General features: G+C 44.7%; 1 protein-coding gene across 3 annotated transcripts in view; it reads left to right on the top strand.

The window, feature by feature from the left end:
• AUTS2 (activator of transcription and developmental regulator AUTS2) overlaps window positions 1–13,146 on the top strand; it is a gene marked incomplete at its 5' end in the record, with an annotated part of 1,085,698 nt that overhangs the window by 487,645 nt on the left and 584,907 nt on the right. The window lies entirely within an intron of this gene.

Genomic DNA, 13,146 nt, shown 5'->3' with positions numbered 1-13,146 from the left:
CCCCCAGACCGGCCTCTGACTGCTCTCCAGCCTCCCGTCCGCCCACAGGGCAGATTATGGTTTGTCACTCCTGGGCACCCCCTGATCCTCTGGGCTCTCTTTTCTGCTAACCTGACATGTCACAGAGCAGGATTCTTGACCCTGAGGGCAACACTGGGAAGCTTTCTTACAAAATGCTGACGTAGGGAGACATTTTTATTAGTGATACCAGTGACGGCACGTTAACAGACTAGGAGAGAAGGGTACTCTCAAGAAAGAGACAGCAGTTCAGAGTCTCTGAGTTTCAAGAAGTAGAAACAGAGTTACGGCATAGAATAAGGACAAAAACCTTTGCCCCTTGTCTCCCTCTTTTTTTAATACTCGAAAGCAGTCGCCTTCATCCTGGGATACGGGATGATTCAGTGCGTTGCAGGGAAAAAAAATATTAGAACTTACTGTTTTTTGTCTACAAACAAAAGACAAATGAACCTTTGCTAATACCTGGTGAGCTGGGAGTAATTCCGGTATATAATCTGTAAACACCCATGCTGTAGGAGTGTGCCCCAAGCGGTGTTTAACTCCGGGTGCTCATAAGCGTAAGAGGTTGGAACCCACTGCTGCACGTTGAGTCATTCCCTGTCATCGTCTCCCATCCACTTCTCCAACCTCCAAGGTGGACAGTCCCGAGACACACCTCTCAGGAAAGTCTGAGAGACTTACAGTGAGACTGGATGTATGGAGCATTGAATTCTAAGAGACTTCAGTGGAATAAACAAAGTATAATTACTTCTGTGGTACTCTTAATAGCTTAGTTATAGACAACTGCCTCCTCTTCTAATAAGGTTTAATATCAGTGATACAAATAAAGGATACAGCTCGGTCTTGTGCTGTGTGGGTATGTCTGTGTCTGAGTATTTCTTTGTGTGTTTATGTGTTTTATTAGCTTTGTGCTGGAACTGTAAATTCTAATAATAAGGCAGTATTTCCTACCTACGTGGTTAAAAATACTTAAGTAGCTCCTCTTGACCTTCGTTTTGAGTAGACGATCGCAGACCCTGGAGATCCTCCAGGACTAGTTAGTCGTCGTTTCGTCCCAGAGCGGAGAAATGAAAGCCACATTAAATCAGGGGACAAGCGTACAGTACTGTACAGTCACTGAGATCTCTTGATGGGTTGCCCTGAATTCACTTTCCATGAGACCAAAAGACATTGGCAGAAGATATTTTGTGTTCATGGATACAAAGACTCGGTGTTGAGATTCTACCCAAAGCGATGCGCAGACTCAGGGCCATTCCTCTGAAAATTCCAACATCCTTTTTTGCAAAGATGAAGAAACAGGTACTCAGATTTCTGTGGAATGGCACGAGACCACTGGTAGTCAGAACAGTCTTGGAGAAGAAGAACAAAGTCAGGAAACTCACACTTAAACAGTTTCAAAACTTACAGCAAAGCTGTAGTAATCAAAACAGGACAATACTGGCATCAGAATAGGTATACAGACGAATGGAATAGTATTGAGAATCCAAAAACGAACCCCCACATCTATGGCCAGCGGATTTCTGACAGGAGTGTTAAATCCGTGCAGCTGGAAAAGAATTCTCTCTTCAAGGGATGGGCTGGCACACCTGGGTTTCCTTATACAAAAGGGGGAGGTTGGACCCTGTGTCACATCGTTTACACACGATAAGTCAAGGTAGATCAGTGGCCTGAGTGTAAGAACTAAAACCATGGAACTCATAGAAGGAAATGTGGGTCAATATCCTGATTTTGAGTTTGGCTGTGAATTTTAATATGTGGCCCCCGAAGCATTAACAACAAAGGGCAGTATCGAGAAAGTGAAAAAAAAATCCCTATAGAATGGGAGAAAATATTTGCAAATCATAAAACCATTAAGTGTTTTTAATATTCAAAAATGCACATAGGACTTGAATAGACATTTCTGAAAAAGACATACAAATGGCCGGTAAGTGCATGAAAGAGTCTCCTCATTATAGTCATTAGGAAAATGCAAATCAAAACCATAATGAGATACACCTTCACATCTACTAGGATGGTTAAAATAAAAAAAAAAAAGTGGGGGAGGAATAAATGTTGTCAGGGATATAAAGAAATTAGAACCCTCACGCATGATGGTGAGAATGGAAAATGGTACCATACTGCAGAAAAGAGCTCGGCATTTTCTCCGAATACTAAATATGTAATTATCATGGGTCCCACCATTTCCACGTTTAGGTATCTACCCAATCACATTGAAAATAGTTACTCAGAGATCTCTATGGCAGTTGTCAGCGCAGCATTATTTACACTAACCAAAGGTAGAAACCACCCACGTCCATCAGTAGATGAACAGATAAAGTGGCATGTGTGGACAGTGGAATATTACTTAGTCATGAAAAAGGGATGCGTTCTCGTACGTGCTACAACGTAGATGAACCTTGAAAACAGTACACTAAGTGAGAGAAGCTAGTCATGGAAAGACAAGTATTGTATGGTTCTACTCAGATAAGGAGCCTAGAATATGCGAATTCCTAGAATCAGAAAGTAGAATAAGAATTACAGGACCTGTCATAGGATGGGGGAATGTGAGGTGTTGGGAGTTACTAATTAATTAATGGTTTCAAAGTTTCTGATTAGGGTGATGAAATAGTTTTGGAGAATTACATCCACAGTGCAGAGAATACGATTAATGTTACTGAACTATACACCTAAAAATGGCTAAAATGTCAAACTGTATGTTTTGTATGTACTTTTCGCCACAACAGAATAATGTAAAAAAAAAAAAATTAGGGCCGTAATTTTTGGCCCTAACAATCCTACCAATTTTATGTCAAGACCGTCTGTGTAATACTTTGAGTTCATGATGTGTATTAATTATTAAAATTCATACCTTTTGTGTATTAATTATTAAAACTCATACCTTTTGCAACAACAGGATCAAAATAGGAAAGGAGAAATTTAAAAAAAAAAGGAAAAGGGAAAAAAAAATAATAGTTGACATTTAGTGAAATGTTCCAGAACCTTCAGCCACTGACTTCCTTTGCGTGAGCCGTTCTGAGGTTGCAAATTCTTACCTCGGGCCTGCTGCAGTCCAAAATTTGCTGAGATGAACACACAAAATTATTTTTTTTGGATACGAGGGCTTCATGTACCCACACAGTATCCTAAAAAATAAAGATGCCCCTACCTTTTCTTTAAAGGAAATTAGTAACTAATGACCGTACTGACTGTCCAAGAGTGAGGAGACGAAGGACCGCTGCCGGCTCTGTTCTGTGTGGTTTCACCGTGTCTCTCCTCACCAGGGTTGTGCTTCCGTTACTTTCTCGAACCTGCGGGAAACAGTTCGTATCGACGGTTCTGAGGTCCTCCGTCTACTAGTCATGTCATCCGTATCATTTCCGTGTCCGTTTCTGTGGGGTTTTCTCCTCGTTGTGGATGGTTACGTCCTGTCTGTCTCCTTTGCGTGCTCGACACTTTTGGGGGGATGACAAACACTGTGAATTTTTCTTTATTGGGTGCTGGATAGTTTTGGTTTCTGAAAACTTTCTTGAGCTTTATTCTGGGATGCATTTATGTCATTTGGAAATAGTTTGATTTTTCTGAAGTTTGCTTTTAGGCTTTCCTGGGCGGAGCCAGCACAGCCTTTAGGCTGAAGCTCACTCTTTCCCCAGTACTGACCCTTCGGACCCGTTCGTGACGCGTGACGTGATTGTTTCCCGGCCTTGCCAGCTCGTGGCAATGCCAGCCGTTTCCTGCCGCGTGCGAGCCCTGGGGACTGCTCTGCCTGCTCCTCTCCGGTGGGTGTCCCCCTTGCTTGGGGACTTTCCTCCAACACGTGGGCGGAGGTGGCTTCAGGTGAAGACTGGGGGGCACCTTTTGCAGCGTTCATGGTTCTGTGTGCCCCTGTGAAGCTCTCTTCCCTCCCATCTTCTTCACGAACTCTAGCTGCCTTGGCTTCCTCCAGGAATCCGCCCTGTCTTTTCAACTCGGGGACTTCTCAGCTCCAGCTGGGCCCTCCCCCACTTGCCCAACTGGGGCATGAAAACTGCCCAGGCGGTACGCCGGGGCGGTTTCCTGGCTCATCTCCTTTGCCTCCCTGGTCTCTAAGATCACTGTCTCGCGGTGCCGCTTGCCCGGTTTCTAGAATCCCTTCTCTCATACATACGTCTGGTTATTTGGTTGGTGTTTAAGGTGAGAGAATGTATTTGGTCCCTGTGAGTCCATCATACCCACTCCTGGTTTTGCAGCTGAGATAAAAATTCCCCTAAGTCTTGCACTCACTTTCGTTATTTTTAGAAGCTTTGGCGATGGAAACTTACTCCCAGGTGCAGCTAATGAAGATACTATATTCTTCCAGCTTGGTTGTTTCGAATTGGGCAGGCGAAAAGAGGAAGAAGAAAGAATTCCAGCGTAGCTGGAGGGTTTGACTCATGGGTAAAGCTTCAAAACCAAATGGGCTTGGCCTTTCTAAATTACGTGTTCCCGAACTGTATTGCCAGAAGGGAGCGGTTGTCTGCAAGGACTCTCAGATTGTCCACAGCAAGGAGACACAGTAACTTGTTTCGATTAGTCGCTAAGGAAAAAGTTAAGAGGAATAATCGAGTATATAAATATTCATGATGAGTTACTCAAGCGGGACAGTATTGCTTCTGACTTAGACGGAATTTTGTAACCGAGGAAGTTGCCAGAATTTAGGGACTAAATTTATAAGTAAATTTAATAAGTAAAATTGTCAAGTTGTGAACTGACCCTGCGCGTTCATGACAAACACACCAAGTTTTTGTTTTTTGTTTTTTTTTTTTGAGATTATTTGTTTATTTATTTGACAGACAGAGATCACAAGTAGGCAGAGAGGCAGGCAGAGAAAGAGGGGGAAGCAGGCTACCGAGCAGAGAGTCCGATGTGGGGCTCGATCCCAGGACCCTGAGACCATGACCTGAGCCGAAGGCAGAGGCTTAACCCACTGAGGCACCCAGCCACCCCCAAACACACCAAGTTTAAAAACAGTTTAGTTGGGGCGCCCACTCTCTCTAACTGCCTCTCTGCCTACTTGTGATCTCTGTGTGTCAAATAAATAAGTAAAATATTTTAAAAAAAAACAGTTTAGTTATTTATTATCTGTGTGACCTAGAGCAAAGAACCCGGTCTTTCCAGGTCTTGGTTTCTTTTTCTGTACAATGGGGATAATTTCATGTACCTTGTAGGTCTCCTGCAATGACCACCTGGCACAGTGCCTTTGAATCGCGTCGCACCGTTCTTGGCACATCCACGGTGCTCGAACATGTTTATCCTTTCTTTTGCCTCAGATTTAGAACTTCCCTTAGGAGCCTCTCGCCCCTTTTCAATTTGAATTCCTTTTCCGTCTGGGTTTGACAAGTCCTGCTTCTCTCCACCGTGACCAACAGGACTCTTCCTCTCGGATAAAAATCCTTGTTATCCCGTGTCTCCTCACCTGCTTTTGTCCAGCCGGAAATGTCTGTCCCTCTTAGGTCCCTGTCCTGGTATTGGAGCCCAGAGCTGGTATCCTCAGAGTTAAGCTCTGCTCCTTCCTCTGTCTCACTGGTCTGCCGAGGTATTTGGGCGCGGGTGTGTCCTCCTTGACTCTGCCCATGTGAGATGGCGCAGTGCGTGTTACGCAGAGGAGTCTTGCGCCTCTCACTGTGTCACCTGCCCCGTCCCTGCTTCCCCGGGCTCGGCAGTGCTGCCGGAGTTGTTTTTCCAGCCATCTGAGCTCGCCAGTAAACTTTCTTAAGATGCTTTGGACTGGGTCCGCGCTCAGAGGGTTGTCCGCAGAGCCCTCCACAAGGAAGTCTGAAGCTTCCCCTTCGTCGTCCTCCCTCCCTCTACTTGCCCGTCTTTGGCCCTTCTGCTTGGTGCCTCTGATCCACCATTTTTTGTCTTAATTAGCCTGCACTTTCTACTCTTCCTACCTTTGGTTTTTCTTTTGTAATCCCTTTTCTTTTCCTTCTCTGTTCCTTCTGCTAGCTCCAAGGTCACTTTCTCCAGCAAACTCTTCCCACCATCCTGTGGAAGGAAACTGCTTTCATGCTTTATTGAAATGAGTATGTGGCTAGGGCTCCTTTCTCTCAAAGGTTCTTTGGGTCAGGTTTTTGGTTATGAGAAGGGAGAAAAATGTTTAATACTTCTTAAGGGCTTAAGACCTTGAAGGAATAGAAACATTTCAGAAAATCATGCGAAGGGATCGAATTCTAGTAAGTGTTGTGCTAAACCGTTCTCTAATCTGATTGCTGAAGCCATGTGCACCGTGGAACATCATAATTGAGGCATTTCTTCCTGCATCTTTTTCTGCTACCCTGAACTCCCCGGGTGTGTCGGTCCCACGCGCGGTCAGTCATCCGTCCACGCAGCGCGTGCCTCCGCCTCCGTTCTTCCCACTCTCCCACCAGACCTTTAAAGAGATTCTACTCCATGCCAGGGTGACTTGCTGCTAAGAAAGCAGCCGCAGACACGGGCCACACCATCCCTGAGGTCCCTGTAGTTAAGAAGAAAATCCAGTCAATTCCAGTCCTGCAGCGTAGTCCTGCTTTCTGTTTCTTCTCTTCTCTCCCTTTTCAAAATTTGTGTTAGATTTCCCTTTTCCCTGACAGCTTGTTCCTGCCCTTTTCTGTTCCAGAAACATACATTCACGTGTTTCCCTGGGTGTGTTAGCAGTTAGATTATCCAGAAACATCTACCAGATATCTTGAATGTGTCAGGGGTAGCTCCGTGCACTCGAGGTTGACTGCAGAGCACGATGGAGTCTCCGTCCTCAGGAGGCTCCCGTTCTGTGGGGGGAGGCAGATGGCAGAGCTGAGAGCAAACAGTAAAACTTTCTGAGAGAGCGCGTTTTATGAGGAAAACAAAACAGCGATGAGAGGTAGAAGGGCACCTTGAACCAGGGTGACGAGACGAGGCCTTTCTGTAGATGACGGTTGAATGGAAGCCTGACTCACGAAAGGGAGGCAGCCCCGTGAAGACCCGTGGGGACAGCATCCTGGGTAGTGGGAGCCACAAGATCCAGAGCGAGTCAGGAGACGTGTGACGTGTTTGCGGGAAAGAAAAGAGGCCAGTGCGGCTGGGTCTAGGGACTGAGCACTGGGCCTGATCACATGAGACCTTCTAGTACCTGGCAAGGAGGCCCAGCGTGGCATCGGTCTCTTGGGCCGCTGTAATAGAGGACTACAGACTGGTGGCTGAAAATTATGGAAATTGATGACCTCCCTAGGTTTTGAGGCTAAGATTCCAACATTAAGGGAGTCAGCAGGGCCATGATCCCTCTGGAAGTTCCAGGAAGGATCCTTCCACTCCTTGCCTCGCTTCTGGGGGCATCTGGTGTTCCTTGGCTTACAGTTACAGCACCCCAGTGTCTGCGCCTGTCCCCACCTGGCCTTCTGCTCAGAGTCGCTCTGTGTTGGATTTAGAAACCGCCTTGATCTAGTATGACCTCAGCTTCATCATATCTGCAAAGACCCTTTTTCCAAAGAAGTTCATGGTAGTGCTTGCCTCTACAGCACAGATCGCTGATGTGACGTCATAGCAGTCAGGGTTGTGATATGATGTCATATCAGTCAGGGTTGTGAAATGACGTCACATCAGTCAGGGTTCTCAAGAGAGGCCGAGCCGGTAGGGTGTAGAATCGTGTACAGTTATGGAGGCTTACAAGTCTCAAGATCTGTGGTCAGCAGCCTGGAAACCCCGGGGCGTCCGTGGCTCGTTCCAGTCTCAGTCCAGAGGCCTGATCACCAGGAGAACTGAGGGTCTAACTCCAGTCCCTAGGCTGGATGGCTTGAGACTCAGGAGGAATCTACGTTTTGTTGAAGTCTGAAAGCAGGAGTGAAGCCGTCCTCCCAGCTCATGGGCAGTCAGAAGAATTCTCCTTACTCTGACGACGTTCGTTCTTTCGTCCTGTTTCTGTTCCGTTCGGATGAAGCTCGCCTACATTAGGGAGGGCGGTATGCTTTACGAGCTCTGTCCGTGGATTTAAATGTTCAGCTCGTACAAAAACACCTTCACAGTAATGCCTGAATAATGTTTGACCGGATATTTGGGTAACCAGGGGCCTCGTCAAGGTGGCACATAAAATTAACTCTTAGAGTCATGTTCTGAGCGTCCCAGTGGATATGAATTTGGGGAAACACCTTTAGAATGTTCAACCCACTCTACATTTTTAAGCCACTGGATGATGTTAAAAAGAATGTTGTTATAATTTTATTTTTAAAATGTTTATTTGGTCTTTATTTGAAACAACAGGTAAAGGTAAGACCAAGAATGCAGTGAGGGAAAGAAAGGACTGAGTGTAGGTGAGAGCTGGCGACCAGGTGAAGTGGGTTGAAACAGGGGGTTGAAAATTGAAGTCGGAGGGGTCCATTTCCATACCTGATGCTTTCTTCATGCTGTGGCCCCCCCTTTTAAAATCACGTCTTCTGCTTATTAAGCACCCAAAACAATCACTAACAAAAGTGATGACGAACAGAAAAGGAAAGTATCACCTACGGGAGCCTTCATGTTCCCTAAAATTTCCACTATTTTAACCTTGTGGTGTGGAGTTATAAAAATTCTCCATTGAAAAGATAATTTTATTATATCTTTTTTTCTTATCTGTAGAATTTTTTTGAAGGATGACTCATGTACAGAGTTACAGTCGTTTCTGATATTCAGCATATTGACTTGGTGATTCTGTTGACATGGTGACCTGGTGAATGTGCAGTCCTCACCAGGGCAGTGTCACCATCTGTCACCATACAACATCATGACAGTCTTACTGACTCGAGTTCCTATGCTGTACTTTTCTCCTCCATGACTTATTCTTTGAATAACTGGAAATTTGTGCCTCTTGATCCCCTTTCCTATTCTGTCTCGCCCCCCTTTCCTCGGACAGCCACCGCTTTGTTCTTTGTATCTCAGGGTCTATTTTCTTGTTTGTTTGTTCTTTTGTTCTTTTTTTTTAGATTCCACATAAGTGAAATCTTAGGGTATTTGTCTTTCTCGGACTTACTTCATTTAGCCTAAAACCTTCTAGGTTTATCCATGTTGTCACAAGTGGCAAGATCTCATTCTTCGTGAGTAAGTAATACTCCATTGAAACCACAGCATGTTTTCTTTATCCGTTCATCTGTGGAGGGACTTGGGTTGCTCCTGTATCTTGGCTATTATAAATAATGCTGCAGTAGTCCCAGGGGTGCAGCTATCTTTTCAAATTAGTGTTTTTGTTTTCTTTGGGTAAAGGCAGTAGTGGAATAGATCATATGGTATTTCTGTTTTTAATTGTTGGCCTGTTTTTAATTGAGTCCCCCTGGTAGTAATTCCCATTCAAATACAGTTTGTGTCTTTATTAGCTTTTAGTAATCCTGTCTCCAAGGCACATTTCCTGGGATTAAGATTTCAAGTTTTTTTTAATTGTCATTGTTTCTTAAAATGCGCCAGAAAACCCATGAATGAGCTTGCTTTGTGACCTTTCCTAGAAATGTGCTTGGCCGTGTGATTATTGGCATGAGCCTCTGCTTTCTATTCCCAAGAGAGAAAATCCTAACAGGAAGGTGGGTAGGCAAGGATGTTAGACACGATTGGTGTTGTGGAACAATTTTTAAATATTCTATTTAAATTAACCCTAGGGTCAGAGCACATCTCCTCCTTTTAGGGGTGAAGTACGCATCCATCCCATACTCAGGGAGCGATAATGGTAGCCGTGGCCTCTCTGTATAGATGTCTAAGGAAAGGAGCGCACCGATTTTAGATGGACAATGAATTTTGAAATCCCTTGTTGTAGGTGAGCTGTTAACACAGAAATGTTAACGTCATGAGTTTAATGAACAGCTTCCATGATAGCTTAGTGACCGAGATGGAAAGAAAGTCAGGTAGGGAGCAGTGAGGAAGAGTAGAATGAGCGTTTAATGAATGTCCGCTTGCACACTTGAATGTCAGCAGCAACCTTCTAGCTCCCGGAAAACGTCTTTCCACTGTGCATGCCATCACTGTCCCCACAGCCCATGTGGCTTGGCGATGGAGGCGGTGTGTTTGTAAGAGAGCTCTCCTTTGCAGCATAATGAGATCGAGGCGGGTAATTTGCAGAGATTGCTGGAGCAGTGGTCGGACCTACACAAAAAAGGGAGAGAGAGAACCCAGCAGAATGAAAAGACCACGTGAGATAGGAGATGGCTTATAATGAGCCCCGAAATTGCATATCAGATAGCCAGCAGGCGGGCTTTTCCTCAGATTCTCGTCTTCTCACTGCTAAACACTTTCTCTTGCTCTGTTTTCTCAGTCTCTTCCTGCCTCTCGTTTCTACCTGGTGCATTGAAAATATGAATGAAATGGCATCTCTGCCATTTGAAAAAGCAAGAATGAAGCCTTTTCCATGATTCAACAGAAGTATTTGCCTAAACATGGGTGTATGGTATTATTTCAAATGCTTTCGAATCCGAGGACGCTTTTGTTTGTTGCATTCTTTTTTAAAACATCTCTGGTTTTCAAGCCTCATTTTAACTCCTCATCTTTTCTCGATTCTATGACAATTTCTGCTGTATAGTTTAGACAGAGTCTGTCTTCTTTCTATGGCAAAAAAAAAAAAAAAAGAAAGAAAGAAAGAAACCAGGAGGACCCCTTCTCATTAGATGTTGACTGGGGGCAACATGGAAAGTTGAAATGAACTTGATTTTATCAAATGGTTCAGTGGTCAGGCATCACCATTTCTTTGCCTTTTACCTCTTGGTGTGTGTTTCTTTCCTATGTGAGAAATTGGTGCCAATCCCTGAATGCACATCTGTAACTTAGCTAATGTAACACATTTCAAACAATAGAAAAGCTGTTTCTAGACATTTTTATAGCATAATCATGGTTTCAGGTGTTCATGGATTTCTGACTTGGAAGAAAGATTAATACTGTCCAATATTTGCATCTATATTCCGATGTAAACTTAGATTAGGTATTCGTGATTGAGGCTCTTCTGGGCCTTTTGGCTACCAAGTTCTAAGGCATGTGGTGTGTGTCAGGGGCTAATCGGTAAACCCTGACCCCCGCCCTGTGGCTAGTCTCAGAACTTCTCTTATCTGCATAATAGAAGATCTGGTGGAGATCGTGTTGGTGACCAGGGATCGTGTCCCGGTGAATACAAGGCCATAGCCACATTCTTGAGGTTGAAGAATGAACGAGGAGGTACCTCTTTCAGAGATGTGATTTCTGTTCAGATTTTCCAGTGGTGATTGAAGGGAGCTGGCAAGTAGCCAAGAAAAATATGGTGGTGAAGGAGTAAGAAGGGAAGAAATGTCAGTGCTATGGATGTTTGGCAAAGTAGATTAGGAGAATTTTTTTCAGAGTTTTTTTTTCCCCCCAGATCTAGAAATCATAGCTTCATGCCCCCAACTTTTTCCTCTTTAGAAAAAGAAGTACAGTGGGTTGGCAAGTGTGGGTAGCCTCTGACCATAAGGTTCTCTATGCTTTCTAGCCAATACTGAAACTCTAATGGACTTATAGTGTACGTGAGGATACAGTGTCTGCGTTCTTTCATGTGTCTGTGGGGGGGGGGGGTTGTTATAAGGCAGGGTGCTTAAATGCTTTGTTGCATTATGTTAATTCCTCGGCAGTGCAATCAAATTCATGTCGTAATTAAAGCTGTCAGTTGGAAGGCAAGCCAATCGCCACGAAAACACAGCATAACAAATGAAGTGAAATGATTCTGCGTGTAGCTATACAATGCTTCGCCAGGCATGAAATTAAATAAGTAATTTGATGTTGACATCAGAAATTGAAATGATACCCACTGTTCCCTCATTCAGTCAGACCTGCATAAACAGTAGCCAGAACAAATACGCACAACAAAGCCCTCTTCTCCACCCAGCTCCCTGAGTAATGCACAATATATATGCAAAATGAGTATCACAGAGCTTCCCCAGACCTGAAGGATGTAATTTTCTTTGGTATACAATAAGATGATATGTATGTGGGGGTGGGGAGGTGGGCTTGGAGGGGTACTTCTGCTTCTGGATAAAATACATTTGCAGGAAGGAGGGGAAAAAAAACAACAACCCTGAAATAAACAAGTGCCCATGTTCTTTCTGAGTAATTCATCCTAAAATGAGTTTATCTCCCAGGGGCATGGCTCCAGGGTGGTGGAGACCTACGCTGGCTTTTTTCTTCTTCTATTCCGTGGAGGGTTGTGGGTGCCGAAAACAGGTGATGCTGTCACATGGCTAATCACCGCCATGAGAAGCCGTCTCCATGGCTACTGTGATCTCCCTACATACCATTTATGGGATCAAGAACGCAGCGAGATCTTTTGGAACTAAGTCCAGCGTGCGAGCTCGCACACTTGTTGTCCTTCGTTCCCCCGAGCCTCTCCGAAGAAAGTTTTGCTTTGGGAAGTGCATTTAGGAACGCCCTGGAGCGGACTGTTCTTGCTTGATGTGGATTCCGTTCGTGCTCACAGCACCGTCGTTCCCTCTCAGAAAACAGTTTAAAATCCAGACAACTCACATCTACTGTATCTTCGGAGATGCTAAATTCACCTGATCTTTTTTCTCCCCCTGCGCAATCCGACCTCTCATGTATTCATACATTAATTGAGCAAATACTTGATACATGCATCCTGCGTGCAGAGCATTGTCCTGAGTGCTGGAGAAGCAGGGATGACGTCAGCGGATGGTCCCTGCTACGGGTAGTTGCAGGACATTCGGGTGGGAGAGCTGGAGGGGAAGCGACGAACCAGCGCTTGGGGGCGGAAGTCAGCCCACCCAGGGAAGACGTCATACCTGATGCAGGCTAGTCAGGGAGAAGGCCTTGCTGGTGCGAGGACACCACGCTGAGGCCAGAAGACCACCCCGGTACTAACCAGCATTCTCTGTGTTTCAAGCTTCTTTGAGGACTTTCTCGTTCATGAAAAGGAGACTAGAAATTAAAAAAAAAAATTTGTAATGACAGGTTTTAGGGAAAAAAAAGAGAAGTACAAACAAGCTTGGATCACAGACAAGTGTAAAACAAAAACCAAGTCCTCTTTTTGGCCTCTTTGCCTAAAGGAGTGATGCCCCGCGAACCTTTCAGGATTTTATTTATTTTTTTTTAGTTTTCCCAGTGTCAGAACTATGGCAGCCTTACGTTGATCCTTCTTGTGACTAAAACCGTTGGGAAAAATGGTGCTTTTCACTGCTTCCCTTTACCACACATTCTTTGCATTTTATT

The sequence above is a fragment of the Martes martes genome, assembly GCF_963455335.1.
Source record: "Martes martes genome assembly, chromosome: 18".
Lineage (NCBI taxonomy): Eukaryota > Metazoa > Chordata > Mammalia > Carnivora > Mustelidae > Martes > Martes martes.
This window is presented reverse-complemented; position numbering and strand designations above follow the sequence as displayed.